Below are 19,445 nucleotides of genomic sequence, written 5' to 3' on the forward strand. Positions count from 1 at the left end.
TCTGTAAAACTACTTCCCCATACTGTATTATGACTATTAAGGTTTCCACAAACCACCATTGTTTCCACTCCAGATACACTCAATGAATACGAACACTGAAATGAACCGAGGCTGACAATGTGTTTGAATGGCTGTGACAGAGCAGGAGCTCTGCCTTTAAATAAGTGTAGTCCTGGGAGCTAAGATTGCTGCCCAAGACAAAAGCTACATTTTCCAGTGGGCTGCACTCAGCCTGGCTGGCCAGCAATTAGCTGGGATTTAGTTCACCTGATGCTAATCAGGCAAACTAAATCCCAGTGCTCAGGCTAAGGCCTGTATGTGTGTATAATATAAATTTGTGTTTTGTGGTACCAGTAAGAAGCTTCATGAAATAGCTAGGTTTTGTTTTGTGTTTTGTTTTATTTTGTGTTCTTTGATTATAATAAATACGCGCATTACACTTAAACCTGCCATCTCTGCTTCTGACAAGTGGGATAGCACCCCCTGGAGATTCAGAGCAGAATTACAGAATTAAAAAAATGGGAAAACAAAAGCAGCAAAGGAAGAGAGCCCCAGCCAAGGAGAATCATGTTGTCTGTCTGGATCCTGTTTCCGTCCCAAGCCTTGTGGGACCAGGATCTGGACGCCTTTGTCGAGGCCTGGGAGAACCAAGGAAGATGGTGCCTCCTTTGTAAAGACTACGGGCATGGTGTTGCCAGCTGCCCGCTTCCAGAGAAAGAGGATGATTAACCCCCGGGCACAACAGCAACCAGAGGCTGCCTTACGTGCCTGAAAGGGGGAAGAGTGGTGCTTCGCCTGTGGCGAGGTTGGGCATGTATCACCTAACTTCTCCCTCCCATGTTGTGAGGAGGAGAGGTGTTGTCCAAACAAGACTGGGTGAGGCACCACAATAGCGGAGGAGAAACAGGATGAGTCGCTGCTCCCGAGCACGAACGATGGGGAAGGAGCTGCCGCCCAAAGAGTCTGTGCATCAGGCGTTGCCACCTCACATGCCCAAGATGGAGTCGTTGCCACCCCACGTGCCCGAGATGGAGTCATTGCCACCCCACGTTCCCGAGAAGGAGTCCCTGTCACCCCACATGTTCGAGAAGGATGAGCGGCCGACCCAGGAGAAAAAAGGGGAGGAGCCACTGTTATCTCCGTTGCCTGAGGGGGTGGAGCCAGCACTACCATATCCAGAACCTGAGGGGGAGGAGCTATTGTCGTCTCCAGAGCCAGAGGGAGAAGCCTTGCTGTCTCCAACACCAGAGGGAGAAGCCCTGCTATCTCCAGCACCAGAAGGAGAAGCCCCAGCATCCCTAGTACTGCATCTGTTATTGAGGGGAGCATGGTGAAGGCCAGGAGCACGTCCATGTCGGGTTTGCCTGCTCGGCATTGCCAGGGGGTGCCTGCTCGCCATCGCCAGGGGGTGCCTGCTCGCCATCGCCTGGGAATGCCATTTCCCCATGGGCTGGGGATGCCAGTTCGCCATCACTCAAGGATGCCACACCAGCTCCGCTCTGGGGCATCTGCTCTGCATCGCCTGGGGTCGCCGGCTGTCCTGCATCGCCTGGGGTCGCCTGCTGTCCTGCCTCGCCTGGGGTCGCCTGCTGTACTGCTTCGTCTGGGGTCACCAGCTCTGCCTCGCCTGGGGTTGCCTGCTTGCCATCATCTGGGGTCGTCTGCTCGCCGTTGCCTGCTCGCCATTGCTTGCTCGCCGTCGCCTGGGGTCGCCTACTGTCCTCCTTCGTCTGGGGTCACCAGCTGCACCTCGCCTGGGGTTGCCTGCTCGCCATCGTCTGGGGTCGCCTACTCGCCGTTGCCTGCTCGCCATTGCTTGCTCGCCATCGCCTGGGGTAGCCTGCTCGCCATCGTCTGGGGTCGCCTGTTCGCCATCGTCTGGGTTCGCTTGTTTTTCATTGCTTGGAGGTTGGTTGTTGCTGACTACTGGGGATTTGCTGGGGCTGGAGGAGCCAGCCAGGAAGCCATTAATGGCTCCGCTGCCAGGCGGGAGGTTGACAGCCTTTCCAGCTACGAAGAAGGAGGGGAGGTCAGGAGACCACCTCGACCAGCAGCAGTTCGGCTGCCTGGTTTGCCTTGGCCGGAAGAGCCCATCTGTTCGTGGTCAGCCAGGCCGCTGCTAGGGTTGGCATGGGAAGAGGACCTCCCACTGTGGCCACCATCCAGGGACCAATTGCTACCCATGTCCTGGTCCAGAACTCTATCAAGGACTTTTAGGACTTTAAAGGGGCAGGTGGCTGTGGAATGGCCGGTATGTACTGCGCACATAAGGGGGAGGATATGTGACAGAGCAGAGTTCTGCCTTTAAACCTTTGAGTAGTACGAACGTACTGGTACATTCTGCAACTTTAAACTTGAATTACAAGCCGACAAAACTTCTGATAACAAGATATTGTAACACTAGGTTTCTGTAACACCTTTTATTGGTCTCTTGCGCCCTCTGCTAGATATTGACTGAATTACATACAATAAACTATCACACAAAATGTCAGCGATGTCTGTAAACTGGCAAAAATTGTTCAGTGAGAAAGAAATATTAGAAATAATACTGAATTCAGATTCTGATTTAAATTCAAATACATACAATTCTTCCACTGAATCAGAAGTCAGTGAGTGTGTCAGTGAAGAGGTAAGTGAAGAATATTTACCATCAACATCAAGTGACAGGCGTCCAGCGAAAAGGCAGTGCCAAGCTGCTCCATGCTTCAAGGAGTATCATACGCTGAAGCATTAGACACTCACTCCCTCCGCCCCCACCACCTGTTTACCCTGATATGATTTATTCGTGTCTCTCTCTCTCTCTCGCTCGCTCTCTTGCTCTCTCCCTCTCTCTATTTTTTGTTAGGACGTGTTGTTGTGGTTGTTCTAACCCATTGTTTATTGTCTACCTGTTATTTTTTTGTCAAAATCTTTCCCTATGACAAAATAAAACATTATATTTATGTGTTTTATTTAATGTTAGCTTGCGTGGTTCAGGGGGCGTGGAGCTGGGGGCTTCTAATTTCCTGTTAATTAGTATCTACTTTCTATTTAAGCCCTGATCACTTGCACCTTTGCTGTCTAGTGTTTCGTTTTGTAGCAATGCTCAGATGCCATCATTTCGTGCTTCATCGCTAATATCTAAACATTGTTGCCTCGCTCACTGCAGGTCATTTCTCTGCACAGCGCTGTCAAGATATTATCAATCATTTTTCCTACCTGCTCAGGTGATTCTTCTTTTCATTCAGCTTCTATTTTCAGCTCCAAGAGCTCCAAAGTTAGTCTTTCCTGCTCCATCCAGTCTCCACCTCAGCAACAGCACCATCCAAAGCGCAGCTTCATTACTCATCTTGTCTGCAACTTTATCAGAAAGACTGGTCCTCCGCTAAACTTTCAAAGCTCCTTCGACAAGACATCGACATTCCCGTTGTCAGTGATTGCCTTACTTTAGCTCTATTTAAATCCACCATGAAGCTTCGTCTGCGGAATCTCTCTTTACTCCTCATCTGCAATCAGACGCCCTTCCCCTGCTCCCACAGAGCCAGCACCCCCGATCCAACACAGCCAGCACAATTCCGTTCCATCAGAAGATCCTGCCCTGGACCTCCATCAGCTACGTTCAACCTTTTAAAGATGTATCCAGCCCATTACAAACTCCATTTCAACCAGTGGCGGCTCATGATTTGACTGGTCACAACATGTTCCAACGACACTGCTGTACTGCAACTTTTCCACCGGCGCCTCACAGACCATGGTTACCATGGCAATGCCCTCATTGAGTGACTGCGGGGAGTGGTAAGTTGCCATGGTGACCAGGCAGCTTCATCATGCTCTATGCCTCAGTACTGCAATCTTCTGACTTCCTGTTGCTGCTCTTTCACAACTGGTGGGGACCAGTTCAACTCGCCAAATTATGACATCTAAATAAAAATCTAAAGGAATACACAAATGTTTTTCTACATAGACAAGGATTTTAATCACAATAACCTCATACATTCTACCCTGCTTCACTCAAGCTAATGGTTTAATTCCAATCATAACCTCTAGGTGTCAGTATAATACCACAAGTTCTATATATATTTTAAGCCGGTTTGCTATCGCTGTGAAGCTCGGACATTCAGCTTTTCTATTCATTCCTGCAGTTTGCTGTCACTCTGAGGGATTCTCGGGAGTTCCCTTCCTGCCTCAACCTTCTGTCTACCTATATCTACTGACATTCTTCAACTCTGCCGTCGTTTCCAGAAAATGGAGCGAAGAGGGTGCTGAGCTTCCCCAGCAGTCGCTTAAATATGTTCGTTCAGTTCCAGCTGCCATCTCAACCCTCAGTCCCAGCTCCCCTTCTGCCTCTACTTTCGGTATCCAAGTTCCGTCAGTTGGTCCCGTCTTCTTCCCCAACCCCCCTCCAGACTCCCCAGCTTCACCAGCTGCTATTTGACTGAATCCTACTCTCAGTAACCTCCTTCAATCTGCTCAGTATTTCATGTCTGCAGCCCTCGCCCCTTCTTCGAGAGCTTCATATTCTACAGCTTGGTCAGTGTTTTCAACCTTCTGTGCCCAGAATCGGATTCATCCTATTCCTTCAATCAAAACCAGATCCTGGCTTTCATTGTCCACGCTAGGGATTCTCTCCATCTTCCCCCATTCTCTCCATACCAGCAGTTCGCCTGACCCTCCGTGGGATTCTTAAGAGCTTTCCCTCTGCCTCACCTTCCCACCTGTCTATATCAATGGACATTCTCCATTTGCTCATTCTACTCTTCAGAAAGGCCACTTCTCCCCCTACAAGGATCTACCTATGGAGATCATTTGCATCTCAACCTTCTTCAGTCTCCTCAGAAGCTCTGAATTCACAGTTTCTTCTGCTTCTAGTTTCCCCGTGGTGGGTATTCATTTCTGTGACCTTTCTTCTATTTCAGATGCTTACTTCATCATTCGGCTGTGTACCTCCAAGACGGATCAATTTCAGCATTGTCAGTTCATTCATCTGTCAAGTAGAGTCCCCTATTTGCCTCTTCTTTTCAACATCAAGGTAACTCCCCAGCAAGAAAACCTGCCCCCCCCCCCGCCCCGGACCCTCTGTTCATTGATTCCTCTCGCTCTTATCATCACTCGTCACTGGTTCTCAACCCACCTCTCCACCCTTGCCTCCAGAGCAGGCCTCCCTCCTCGACTCTACCTCCCCTCCCCCCACCCCATCATTCTGTAGGCACAGCCCCCACTGCTGCGAGGGCCAACATCAATCACAGCCAGATCATGAATGTGGGGAGCTGGTCCTCTTCTGCAGTGGATTCATACATTCATTTATCCTCCTCTCATATAGTTGCTGCTCATTTTAAAATTGCTAGTATGCCCGGATTGGGGGCTTCCTGTCTGCTGGGACCACCAGAGGTTTTCCCCTAATCAGCCTCAAGGTTTTTTTTCCTCTCCACTGAGCGGCAGGTATACACAGTCACATCCTACTAACAAATCACTAACCATCCCTCTGTTTGTCCCATTTTGTCCTTCTGGTCTTTTGTTTATGTTATGCGCTGGCATGTGCTGTCTTCTGTTTGTCTCATGGTGTGGGAGATTTTGAGAGGTGCCGGGGGTCCATCCTTTGCGGGGAAAGTGAGTCTCACTTCACCGACCTCAGGGCTAGGCATCCGTCTCCCTTACCTTCAGGGGGTTTCTCACCATGTGAGTCAGAGCGGGTCATAGCCCTCGTATGTGTCTTCGGTTGCTGGGTCCTTTGCCCCTGAGATGTGTCGGCATTGTGTCCCTCAGTCAGCGACCATCTTTTCTATCCTGTTTTGGTTGCTGGGTCCTCTGCCCCTGGGATGTGTCGGCATCGTCGCCCTCAGTCAGTGACCACTTTCTATCCTACTAACTGCTCCTTTCTGCTTCTTCTGCCCAATCCTTACACCCCCAGCTCAAGCCCCATGAATTTACGGTAAAAATTATTTGTCTGTATTTTGTCAGTGTTCATTACATACATACAAACATATAGCTTTCATCTTGTTTGTACGCTGTACTTGTAATAATCAAGCGTATGCAGTAGACAGAAAACAAAACTCACTCCCGTAGGACCGGCAGTGCATTTTAGATTTTTCAAAAACTACATTTTCCAGCAGGCTGCACTCAGCCTAGCTGGCCAGCAATTAGCTGGGATTTAGTTCACCTGATGCTAATTAGGCCAGGTATTTAAGGGCACTGCAAAGGTGTCTCTTTGTCTGTGCTCAGACTAAGGCCTGTATGTGTGTATAGACCTGGCTACTGTCGCTAGACGGTATGAAAATCTGTGTTTTGTTGAATAAATGTTTTTTGTGGTACCGTTAAGCAGCTTATCTGCCCTGGTTATAGTTAGGAACCTGTTTGTGTAATGTGTTAGTGCTCATGAAAGAGTTAGGTTTTGTTTTGTGTTTTGTTTTATTTTGTATTCTTTGATTATAATAAATACTCGCATTAGCACTTTGTGGCAACCCCCACACAATGTGCTGCAAGAAGCGTAGCATCTGCACATTCTTAAGTGAATGCCAGTAAGCCTGGCCAGGCAATCCAGTTCTTTCACGACAGCATTTTAATTAGCTCCTTAATATTTTGTTATACTGTATATGTGTATATATAATCGATATCCTTGCCTGGTTTAAAAATAAACTCTTGGGGCAATTCTTGTTTTAGTTCGTGTGCTGAGTACATTGTTTATATTTGGGATAAAATGCTATTTTCATAGCTAATTCACTTTAGGTATTTTGGCCGTGACTGTTTTCCATAATTGTGAGCGGAGCTTCCTTTGTTTGAGAGCTTGAGACCAATAGAGTATAAAAAGGTTTTGAAAGTCTGTTTAAGGAAGAGAGAGGAAAAGAGGGAGTGAGGAGAGAGAGAGAGAGAGGTGTCTCCTTCCCTCTCTTTTCTGTTTACTTAAGTTCAACAGCGAGTCAGACTATTAATGGTTTTTCTATACATTAGTCATTTGTTATATTTATCTGTCAAAAAGCCTATATATATATATATAATGTATGTTTGTTTTTGCCAATTGCCATGTTTATGTGATTAGCACTGCAGTGTTGGTGTGCTCCTTGAAGGGTTATTTAAGATATACTGGGTAGTTTCTTCTACTATAGTTTTACTTGATATTGCTTGTTCTACCAACCTGTATGTTTAGTTTGCTTACTATTGAATCAGGGTTGATATTTGCCAGATTTCTGATCTTACTTAAGACTTACTGTTCTGATTACTCCAGGGTACACCTGTACTTAGTACTATATATAAATAGATATAATAAACCTGTTAAAATTTACTCCCTTGGTTCTCATGAAATCCTTGTTTTTTGCTGTACCGATTTACCTGCTGGGACTGTGGTATTGAATGTTTTATGCCCGGTTCTAGTATACACTTATGGCCTCAGTGTTTTGTTATTGTACACTAGGTAAGTCTGCCATCTCTGCTTCTGAGTCTCTGCATTGCCGCCTAAAAGCCTCTAAACCTACGTTATCCTGTCACAAGGGCCAACAAAAGAATACGCACTGGTGAGCTGACCACTTCCTGCTGGCCTGCTCTTTTCTTCGCCACGGTGGCTGGGTCCTCGCTCAAGTCTTCCTCAAACACTGCCATCGGAGAGCGATCCGGTTAATATCTACAATTTCCGTAGGATTCCTATTGGGAAAACCAAAAAATAGATATAATTTAGCTGCCATGTGGATAAGCATGATGCAAGCCCACAGTAAACATACAGTAGGCAAGCTACTGAGAACTATAGTCAAGAACGGGACATACCATTGTAAACTAAGGAATAAAAGTATAGCAAATGCAAAACTGCACAACTTCTTTGCACAATGACCATGGTACACCATTATCTACACAGAATGGAACCCATGTAGTCAGAAGTAAAGCGTTGACCTATAAAATCTTCTGTCTGCGTTCCATCAATTTTACTTACATTCCAAACATATTCATCAAAGTCTAACAATCTGAAAAGAAGTGTTTACTTTGTTCTTTTAGGTGGGATGTTACTATTGAGATGCAGAGCTCTGATTCCCATGCTCCTGGTGTGCAATGCCCGGGGACATGAGCTCTATATTGTAAATGTTGTATTGTATTAGGGGGTGATAATGTTCACTTGACCACAGCTGTAGTGGAAACAAAAAACAAAGAAGAATATTGTTTTTGTGAGTGCAACATGAACGTCTGCTAAATTGAAAAAATTGCAAAATGTAAGTAACAAGTAAGAGCATTAAGTTGTAGTAAAGCATCATGGCATTTTAGTGAAAGCCTGGCAAACTACAGTTGAAAATTAATTGCGGAAAAAGCACAGCGAAGTGCATAATTACCATGGTAAACTTTTAAAAGGAACTTTGTTTATTATACATTAAGCAAACTATATTGGCATGTTTACATTCCCCACTGCATTGTGTAATTCTTGTGATCTACATACTGTACTAATATCCTGGGATTACTTTTAAGCAGCAGGAATACTAACTACATTTTAAACGGTGTGTTTAATCTCTTAGTTTAATTTGCAGAACCATACATAAGATTCTAACAAAATCTGAGGCTATATATTCATACAACAACATAAAGCAAAGAGCATAGGGTCAGATTCTCGATAACACAACATTTGAGGTATACAATAGTACTATAATTTATACGATTTTGACAGAACAATGAATGGTGCAAAATAGATTTTTTAGAACGTGTTTTCAATTATTTACAGTATAAAAGTAAAAGTAAAAAAAATCAAATTGAATTTACATTGCATAATAACACGGGCACCTCGGAAGAAACAGCTTTACCTGCTGCATCGGAAACCTCCGATATGCATCAGACCCAGAAACATCCTAATCTGCCTGCAGTCCCACCACCCACAGTTTGACCATCTTTTCTTCTCTGTTGTTATGAGAAGAATGCAATGCAAAAAGCAGCGTGGACTAGAGTCCTTCTGTTACTGCTGAAACCGGGTCGCTATAGAAACCACAGTTCCAGGAAATTCCTGCACACATATATGGTAGACAGCAGTTTTATTTTTTTTATTTCAAAGTTTTGTTAGTTTTTAATCTAAGGACATTTTCAATGACATGCAGCAGTTGAATAAAGAATAGATTGATCAAATGACAACAATTCCAGTTGTTACCTAATTCGTTTTAAGTACAGGTGTAAAACAATTATTTTGTATTGAACTACAAAATAATCTACAGTAAGCAGAAAATATTAGTAAACAAGTAAGGTATATACATACATACATATATATATATATATATATATATATATATATATATATATATATATATTATCATCATCTTCAGCCTTTTTCAATCCACTGGTGGATGAAGGCCTCCCTAAGATTCTTCCGAGTTGCGTCTCTCATCCATGTTGCCCCGGCGTGTTTCCTAATTTCATCTTGCCATCTTCCTGCAGGTCTTCTTGGTTGCTTTATATCTCTTGGGAGACGGTTTAGTATCTCCTTGGTCCAGCGATGGTCTGTTCTTGCTACATGTCCGGCCCGCTGCCATTTCAGTTTTTTCACTCTTATAATAACATTGCATACATTTGTTTGTGCTTTTATCCATTCCTTCCTTTTCTTGTCTCTTCTTGTTATTCTCAGCATGCATCTTTCCATACTCCGTTGAGTCGTTTGTAACTTTTGAGTCATTTTTCCATTGAGGGTCCAGGTTTCGCATCTTAAGTTAACACTGGTAGCATGCATTGGTCGAAGGCTTTCCTCTTGAGGCAAAAGGTAGTTTCCCTTTCAGAACCATGCTTAATCTTCCAAAGGCACGTGTCACAGGATGGTCGTCAAGAAAAACTAGCAGAGTCACAATTTTACTCCTCCGTGGAGATAGTTCCAGTTTAAAAAAAATGATAACAAAACAAAACTCAAATTTACACAAACATGCGATAAGGGAAATGTTAACTAAATTAAACAGCCAGAGGTCTTCCGACTTTCTCCTTCTTTAGGCCCTCGTCTGGCTTCCGGATCCTTTTCCTCATGCCAGGTTTTCCGGCTCTGTAAAGAAAAGATTTCACCTCTGCTGGTATTATGATTAATTCCCTTTTATGCGAGTCCTACGCGTTCCCATGAACCAACCCCAAGTGTTGCAACCAGAGCCCTTTTATGTGACTTGGAACACCCCCCAATCAGCAGAACACCAATCAGCGATTGATATTTAAATTGCCTGCTGATTCTGGAGTTTTCCAGCACATTCTCCTACTGCTGCCCCCAACAAAGATGGTGACCGCTCTTTTGGGACTTGCAACCCAAAAGCCGGAACTTCCGCGTCACGTCCTCTCTATTGAAAGCCTTGAGGTTGGCTCACAGCCCCCCTGGTGGCTGGGAGGTCGAATTTTAGCATAAGATCGCTTTACCTCGTCACAGCACTCGAGCCCATTTTTGCTCTTCTGTTGATTTCACACATTTGGTTCTCCGTTGCTGAAACTAACTGTCCTAAGTATATGTAGTTTTTGACTTCTTAAAGGTTGATCCCACTGACTTCAATTACCTGTGGAGTGGTATATTTATTGAACATGACTTAAGTCTTCTTCAGGTTCATTTTCAAGCCTGCTTTGATGGTAGCCTCATGTAGTTCTTGTATTCTTGTTTGTAATTCTTCTGGGCACGTTGTAAATATGAGAATGTCATCAGCAAATTGTAGGTGATTCAAGTAGGCTCCATTGATCTTCAGTCCCTTATTTTGCCAATCCAGTGTTTTGAAAATGTCTTCTAGGGTGGCTGTGAAGAGCTTTGGGGAAATTGTATCTCCTTGACGAACTCCTTTTACAATCTTGATTTTGTCGCTGTTTTTGTGGATGTTGCATTCTTGTATGTGGTGCTGATCAAGTCTCCTTACGTTTTCTCAATTCCTTGTTTTCTCTGAGAGCTTAATAAAGATCTTGTGTAAACAGAGTCAAAAGCTTTTTCATAGTTGATGAATCCCAAGCAAAGTGGTAGCTCGTACTCGTTGCTGGTTTGAATCACTTGCCGTACAACTTGAAGATGATCCATTGTGCTAAATCCACTCCTGAATCCTGCTTGCTCATTTGATTATGCTGAGTCCAATTTATCTTGAAGTCTGTTGGTGAGTATCTTAGTAAAAATGTTGTAGATTATAGGAAGTAAGCTAATAGGTCTGTAATTCTTGAGGTCTTCTTTATCTCCTTTCTTATGTAAAAGTGTCACTGATGTGTTGTTCCTGTCATTTGGCACTTTATTTTGCTTAATACAATCTGTAAAAATACGCAACAGTATTTGTCAGTTCTTCACCTCCTTCTTTCACGATGTCAGTCGTTATGCTGTCTTCTCCGGGTGCCTTTCCTGTCTTCACATGTTTGATAGCATGTTTCACTCCTTCCGGTTGAACATCTAGAACTTCTTCCTCGGGTTGCGTTTTTTTTAAATGTTCATTTTTTAAATGTTCTTTTTTTAAAATTTTCTGTAAAAGTCTTCGACTCTCTTCAAAATCAATTTGCGGTTTTTAATGATAGTCCTGTCCTCTTTGATTGCTAAAATCTGTTTTTTCCCCGACAATTAGTCTTTGTTTTGCTTTCTTCATGCTTCGGTTGTTTTCAATAGTCTTCTCTACCAACCTACAGTTGAACGACAGTATATCCTCAGTAATGACCTTTCTTACTGTCTTGCAAAGCTCAATGTATTCAATATTTGACTTCAGAGCTGCTGTTTTGTTTTATTTCCCTTCTTTTCTTTATGAGATCTTCTGGTTGCATTTTGTACTCTGTGTTCCAGCAATATTTTTCCATTTCCATTTGCTCCTGGGTTTCTTCTGGAAGAAGGTGTTCATGATGAATAAGTTCTTGTTCTCTGCAAATTTGACTAGTCTGTCTCCCCTCTCGTTTTTGTCGCCATGTCCAAATTTGCCAGCCGAATTCTCGTCCTCTTGCTGGGCTCCTATTTTGGCGTTGAAGTCACCGATGATGAACTTATAGTGGCTCTTCCCATTTCTGTTGTAGTTCTTGTACTTCTTCATAAAAATCTTTGACTTCTTCTTCCGAATAGCTGTTCTATATAACATATTTTTAAACTACATGTGAATTATCAATTTGTAATTAATTTGTAATTAATTTAGAACAATTTTAGATTTTATTTTTCACTTTGACATTATGGACCTCTTTGTGTTGATCATTGGCAAAAACTCCTAATTAAATCAATTTTGATTCCATGTTGTAACACAATAAAATGTGGAAAAGTCCAAGGGGGGCGAATACTTTTGAGAGCCACTGTATATACATATATACTACCGGTCAAAAGTTTTAGAACACCCCCATTTTTCCAGTTTTTATTGAAATTTAAGCAGTTCAAGTCCAGTGAATAACCTGAAATGGTACAAAGGTAAGCGGTAAACTGCCAGAGATTAAAAAAAAAAGTTTAGGTTACCAAAAACTGAAAAATAATGTACATTTCAGAGTTATACAAAAAGGCCTTTTTCAGGGAACAAGTAATGGGTTAACAACTTACAGCTGTTCTGCAGCAATGGAAGTAAATTAAGCCTTGAAAGTTGATGCTAACAATTCCTACAGGTGTCCCAACTTTTGTTGATTACTTACAAACCCTCTGTCTGTATAAAAGCAGTGTTGGAACAGACTGTGTTACTACACCCTCTTAAGCATTATTTGGACAGTATTGTACTGCAGGAAAGTAGTATATTGCTCTCATAATGGCAAGAAAAAGGCAATTAACAAAGGAAGACAGACAGACCATTATAACCCTTAAAGTGTAGGTCTTTCCTTTAGAGAAATTGCAAAGAAAGCCAAGGTGTCAGTGAGTACAGTTTCCTACACCATCAAAAGGCACTTGGAAACTGGAGGAAACTCTGACAGGAAGAGGTCTGGCAGACCCAAAGCCACAACAGAATCAGAAGACAAGTTTCTGAGAGTCAACAGCTTGCGTGATAGGCGGCTCACAGGACAACAGCTTCAAGCACAACTTAACACTGGTCGAAGTAAGCAAGTCTCAGTTTCAACTGTGAAGAGAAGACTTCGAGCTGCAGGTTTGACAGGTCGAGTGGCAGTAAGAAAGCCATTGCTAAGATGGCAAAATAAGAAAAAGAGGCTTGCCTGGGCCATGAAGCACCGCCAGTGGACTACTGAAGACTGGAAGAAGGTCTTATGGACCGATGAATCAAAATTTGAAATCTTCGGTTCATCACGCAGGGTTTTGTACGCCGTCGAGTAGGCGAAAGGATGGTTCTTCGGTGTGTGACACCAACTGTCAAACATGGAGGAGGAAGCGTGATGGTCTGGGGCTCTTTTGCTGGATCCAGAGTCGGCGACTTGCACAGAGTGAGTGGCACCCTGAACCAAAACTGCTACCACAGCATTTTGCAGCGCCATGCAATACCCTCTGGTATACGCCTAGTTGGTCAGGGGTTCATCCTACAGCAAGATAATGACCCAAAACATACCTCCAGGCTATGTCAGAACTACCTTAGAAGAAAAGAACAAGATGGTAGGCTTCAAATCATGGAATGGCCAGCACAGTCTCCAGACTTAAACCCCATCGAGCTGGTTTGGGATGAACTGGACAGAAGGGTGAAAGCAAAGCAACCTACAAGTGCAACACATTTGTGGTAACTTCCGCAACAGTGTTGGGAATTACTTTCTGAACAATATTTGATTTCCATTGTAGAAAGAATGCCACGATTGTGTTCGGCTGTTATATCTGTAAAAGGTGGCTACTTTGAGTCAAAATTTTAGATTAAATTTTGTTAAACAAAACGATTCCATAATTTCTTTTTTATCTCTAATTGTTTATTTGTTCTATGCTTTAATGTCAGAGTACATTGAGACATGAAACTGCATAAATTTCAATAAAAACTGGAAAAATTGAGGTGTTCTAAAACTTCTGACCGGTAGTATATATATATATATATATATATATATATATATATATATATATATATATATATATACAGTGGCTCTCAAAAGTATTCATATATATATTTTTTTACCAAACTGGAAAATACAGAGGGGGAAATTAATTATAAAACAAATATTTATGTAGCCTATATTGCAAAGGCATTGACCCTGGGCTATAAAACTAATGCTGTTCAATATCTTGAAATGTTTAACAAACAATTTATATTGCAAAATAATATGTATTTCTGATATGTATTCTTTGTGAATTTAATAATTATATAATTCCTAATGGAAAATAACCAACGTTCATACCCAAAGAGTAAGTAGCTACAAATTACATTGCAATTCATTTATTTTGGATGTGTAAATGTGTTTTACCTGAGCTCAGAAGCTGCTCTTCATTTGCCACCAATAAATATACTTAACATAGATGTCTTTATAGAGGTAAGAGCCAGCACCATCTAGTGATCAACTTTTCTGGATAACATTTCCTATTGTATGGCAATACAATTACTGGAAATAAACAGTTTAGCACTGATTGTGCTAAATATCTCCTTAACTCAAATTTTACACTTTAACACAGAAAATATCATAGTAAAACAACAATACTTAATTAATTGCAATAAAAAAAACACTGGGTTGTAAAAAAAGACTGGAAATGTTTTTGAAACTACTCTTTGATTAGAAATAACATTTACTGATTGCGATTAAACATTTTACAATGATGCTGCCAGAGTATTCCAGATACATTATAACCCAATAATAGTATCAGTCTGAGTGAGCTGAATGACATTCCTTGTAATGGTAATATTAGTTACAAAATAAAAACAATGAAATGTTCAGTAAAAAAAAAGGTCTATGACAAGTCTAACAAATAGCTTTTTGCACAACTGATCAGTTTCATTAGTGTTATTTTCACCAGTCTGGGTGAGTAACACATGGTATGTAATGCATTACTGTAATCTGATTACATTTCTCAGTAACTCGTAACTGAAATGCTTCTTTAAAAAAATGTAAAAACAGAACAACGGATGACGTGGAAATCAGAAAGCGATTCAACACTACAAGTCAAACCGTACATGTCACATGAACACACTTTTCATATCGTCTTGCTAGAAAATAGTGTCAGAGGAGGGAGCGAGTGGGTGTGCTAGCTGGATCTTCAAAGAATATTTCGAGATGCAGCCTGACCAAACCAAAAAAAAAACATATCTCTGTAAAATGTGAACTGTACTTGAGAAGTAAGTATTTGTAACTGTAACAGAATATTTTTTGAAAGTAACTTCACAACACTGATTTTTACCTCTTCAGTCGAATCCAGCAGTGCTTTACTGAGTTTAGAAATGGATAGTCTAGGCTTTAGACCAAGAAACTTGATGCATCTGCCCAGCGTTAATAACATTTAATCAAAAATCAAAAATTTGTTAAACTGAGCATTTTCCTTTTCTCTAAACATCTCCTGTTGGACATCTGACATCAGTATACCTACAGAATGATACATATTATTAAAATAATGGACATTTGAAAAAAATAAAATCTCAACATTGCTTGGAATGCACTTACAGTATATTTTTGTCTGAATTCTTTGTCTACTGTATTGCTATGCCATAGACGTAGTAGTGTGTCAATGCATAGAAGGGTAATAACACCGTGTAACACATTTATTTATTTATTTTTGTTCCTGGGTAGTAAGTGTTATTTCCTAATTGCTTATGCCTCAAAAGTATAGAAAATGGCTATTATTCCCCACAAACTTTGCTTTTGTGACCAGGACAGTGATATTTTGAAATTTACCAATTTTCCAGAACATTCCAGATAGATTCAGTGCTGAGTAAACTTGGAGTAACTTCTAGAACTTTCTAGAACTTTCCAGTAATATAAATAGTAGTATAAATACAGGGGCCTTAAGCCCACCAGTTCAGTTTAGTTCCAGCTGCCTAAGTGGATACATATCTGCATTTTTCTGAGATGGCATCAAGAGGCTGCAAGCATCCGGCAGGCGCATTTTGCTATGTCTGCGGCCAATTTATCAAGACAAGAGCGAAAAAGTACTCCGTGGAAGCATCTGCTAAGATGTGTGAGGCCTACAAGGCATATTTCGGCATGCCTGTCGGGGATCAAGACAAACCCTGGGCACCTCATTTCACCTGCGAGCACTGCAAAAAAACTCTGGAAGGTAAGATGGACAATTGTTGCTCGGAATTTTATGTTATAAAATTTGTAAAAATTTTTAAAATTGTAAAAGTTTTTAATTTTAAAATGTTTTACAATTTTCAATGTTATTGAAAAAATATATCATATATGAAAAATGTTGGGAGAATCTCTTACACATTAGTCATGGGTGAAATAAATGTATTTTTGTAGGATGGTACAGAGGGGAAAAGAGAGCCATGAAGTTCGCTATCCCAAGAATTTGGCGGGAACCCACTGACCACTCAAGCAACTGCTACTTCTGCATGGTGGACCCTTCCAAGCGGACCGAGTTCTCTGTGGGGATGAACAACGTCAAGTGGAAGCCACTGGTGGACCCCCGGAAGGTGCTGATGCCACCACTGCACATCAAATTGGGCCTTATGAAACTATTTGTCAGAGCTCTAGATAAGGAGTTTTGCAGCCTTCAAGTACCTTCAAGACTTCTTCCCTAAGCTGTCTGAGGCAAAGGTCAAAGCCGGTGTCTTCGTCGGACCACAGATAAAGAAGATCCTGAAGTGCAATGAATTCCCCAAGAAGCTCACTAGTAAGGAGAAAGCGGCTTGGAACAGCTTTGTCGCAGTGGTTCGGGGCTTCCTGGGCAATCACAAGGCCGAAAACTATGCGGAGCTGGTTGAGACTCTGGTGAAGAACTACGGCACAATGGGCTGTAGGATGTCCCTCAAAGTCCATATCCTTGATGCTTATCTTGATAAATTCAAGGAGAACATGGGAGCGTACTCGGAGGAGCAAGGCGAGTGCTTCCACCAGGATATACTGGACTTTGAACGCCGCTACCAAGGACAGTATAATGAGAACATGATGGGAGACTACATTTGGGGGCTGATTCGTGAAAGTGATTTACAGTATAATTGTAAATCTCGAAAAACTACTCACTTCTAAATCTTTTGTAGTCATTTTTGTATTATTTTAGTATAAATACATGTTAATTTGGATTCATATGTTGTTTTTTTCTGACTTTATGTGAACGAAAAGACACAAATTCGCCCGTTTTCTCATTGGAAATAGGTAAATTTCAAAATATCACTGTCCTGGTCACAAAAGCAAAGTTTGTGGGGAATAATAGCCATTTTCTATACTTTTGAGGCATAAGCAATTAGGAAATAACACTTACTACCCAGGAACAAAAATTGTGTTACATAGTGTAACCAAGGCTCTGTACTTCAGTTGTATAGTTACACCTCATTTTCAATTTGACTGTAGTGTATTACTGTAATCCTGCCACACTATAGATTCACCTCCTGTGCAACATGTATTATGCCTGAAACATGAAACTCTCTTTGCTGTACATAGATCATTATGCGGTGTCAGGTGGGATCTCAGTACTTACTACACAGGGGCTTCACCTGATTCAAAGAGGAAATAAGTTCCAAACAATATGCAAAAACATGTAAAAAAAGGGTTTTAAAGCCTTAGTATAACCCACTGTTTACAGCACATACAGTATGTTTGTTCTCTGTCTGGTTACAGACCGTTCCTCCAGACGTCTGTACATCACACTTTTTTGCTTTGATGTGCTTTTATCTGAAGAATTGCTTATCAAATTGTGATTAAACATTGAATTGCTTATTCTATACTATTCTGTACACACTGTTGATATAAGTCATGGGCATCAACTTTTTCATCATACAGATAGCTCTGTATGATTCTATCAATCTTCATTTTACGACCACTGCATTCTGTTGGGTGTAGCATTCTGTTGTCGGTAAGTTAAAGATATCTGTGAAAAGTCAGGTATGGCATCAGCAAATTTACTGGAAATTAAAAACTTCAAAAACACACTTTTTTTTGAACAACACAATTAAAAAACTCAAAACAAAAGTTGCCTAGACACAACGTTTTAAATACAAATGAAGTCCAGGAAGTGTCTGACAACACACTGCTGCACAATCCAGCAGAGGCACAGAACTGCTCCCTCCTCATTTTACAGACTTCTAGAGCAGACAGTTAAACAATTAATCAGTTAAAACCCTTTATCAAATACATAGGCTTTGATGCTTTCCAACACCAACTTTGCTATTTCTAGAACCACACATGGGTCACTTATAACACACTCCCCAATAACCTTCTGGCCGGCTGTGTTCAATATCTAGTTGGTTGTAATTGACTGAATCTTTTGGTTCATTTGAATTGTAGGTGGTTTTTACAGTTCTGTAGCGGAATATACAATGGGGTTAAAAGGATGGCAAAAGTCTGTGTATTGGGGAACACAGAAAGTAGTTAACTGACCAAGATAAAAAAAAAGCCAAGGACTGCTTACATACTGCACACACAGACACTGTCCTATAACTATTATATACTGCTTTATAACTATATATAGAGGAGGCTGTGTGGTCCAGTGGTTAAAGAAAAGGGCTTGTAACCAAGAGGTCCCCGGTTCAAATCCCACCTCATCCACTGACTCATTGTGTGACCCTGAGCAAGTCACTTCACCTCCTTGTGCTCCGTCTTTCGGGTGAGACGTAGTTGTAAGTGACTCTGCAGCTGATGCATAGTTCATACACCCTAGTCTCTGTAAGTCGCCTTGGACAAAGGTGTCTGCTAAATAAACAAATAATAATAATAATAATACACCTTTAGTTAGCCCATTGGCACGATTATTCAAACAAGGGCAAAGAGAGAAAACAACATTTGATGATTTTGATTGTTTTGAAGTCCTAATGTGTATTTTTACCGCTGCTATTTAACAATGCCCAGTAAAGCCGTTGAGCATACTTACACTCCAAAGCACTGTTGTAGTCGACATTTACTGCATTTTCCCCCCATTCTTCAAAGGCAGTGGTTCAGTTTCATTAATTGCACTTCATGTTTTGGGATATTGTCTTCAGCCAAACATCATTTAACTGTGTGATCCTTAGCACATTTTTGTATTATATATTATTTTAGTATATATCAGTATATGTCATTTTTATAGTATATATCTATATCAGGAAATACATTTGTGTTATATATTCGTAATTATACATCAAACGAACACTGCTCTACCATTGTTTTCTATGGAGCTCAGGTGTTCTGTTATTACTCAATAGCCTACCTGTACTTCACTGTTCCTGGAAGGGGAGCCATTTCCTCAGCCTACCTGTACTTCACTGTTCCTGGAGGGGGAGCCTTCTGATCCATACCTGGGGAAAAAACACGCCCTAGTGGCGAGTACGAGTAGCGTCGTTCACAATGCAAAATCTCAGTTAGTCAATTGCATTTTTTTCACACAAAATACCCTTTTTATGACACTGGCAATGTTGTATTCACTTCTCAACTAAATAATAAATGCTTGCCTCCTATTCACAGAAGGGGTTGAGTCATTAACTTGCAGCTTACACATAGACTATTGCATTAGACAATGCCTTTTACTCCATTTGATCTGTTTTTGGAGGAAGTAGTACTTTCTACCCAATTCTGAAGTTTGTCTGGGT

Source organism: Acipenser ruthenus, chromosome 12, assembly GCF_902713425.1.
Source record: "Acipenser ruthenus chromosome 12, fAciRut3.2 maternal haplotype, whole genome shotgun sequence".
Taxonomy (NCBI): Eukaryota; Metazoa; Chordata; class Actinopteri; order Acipenseriformes; family Acipenseridae; genus Acipenser; species Acipenser ruthenus.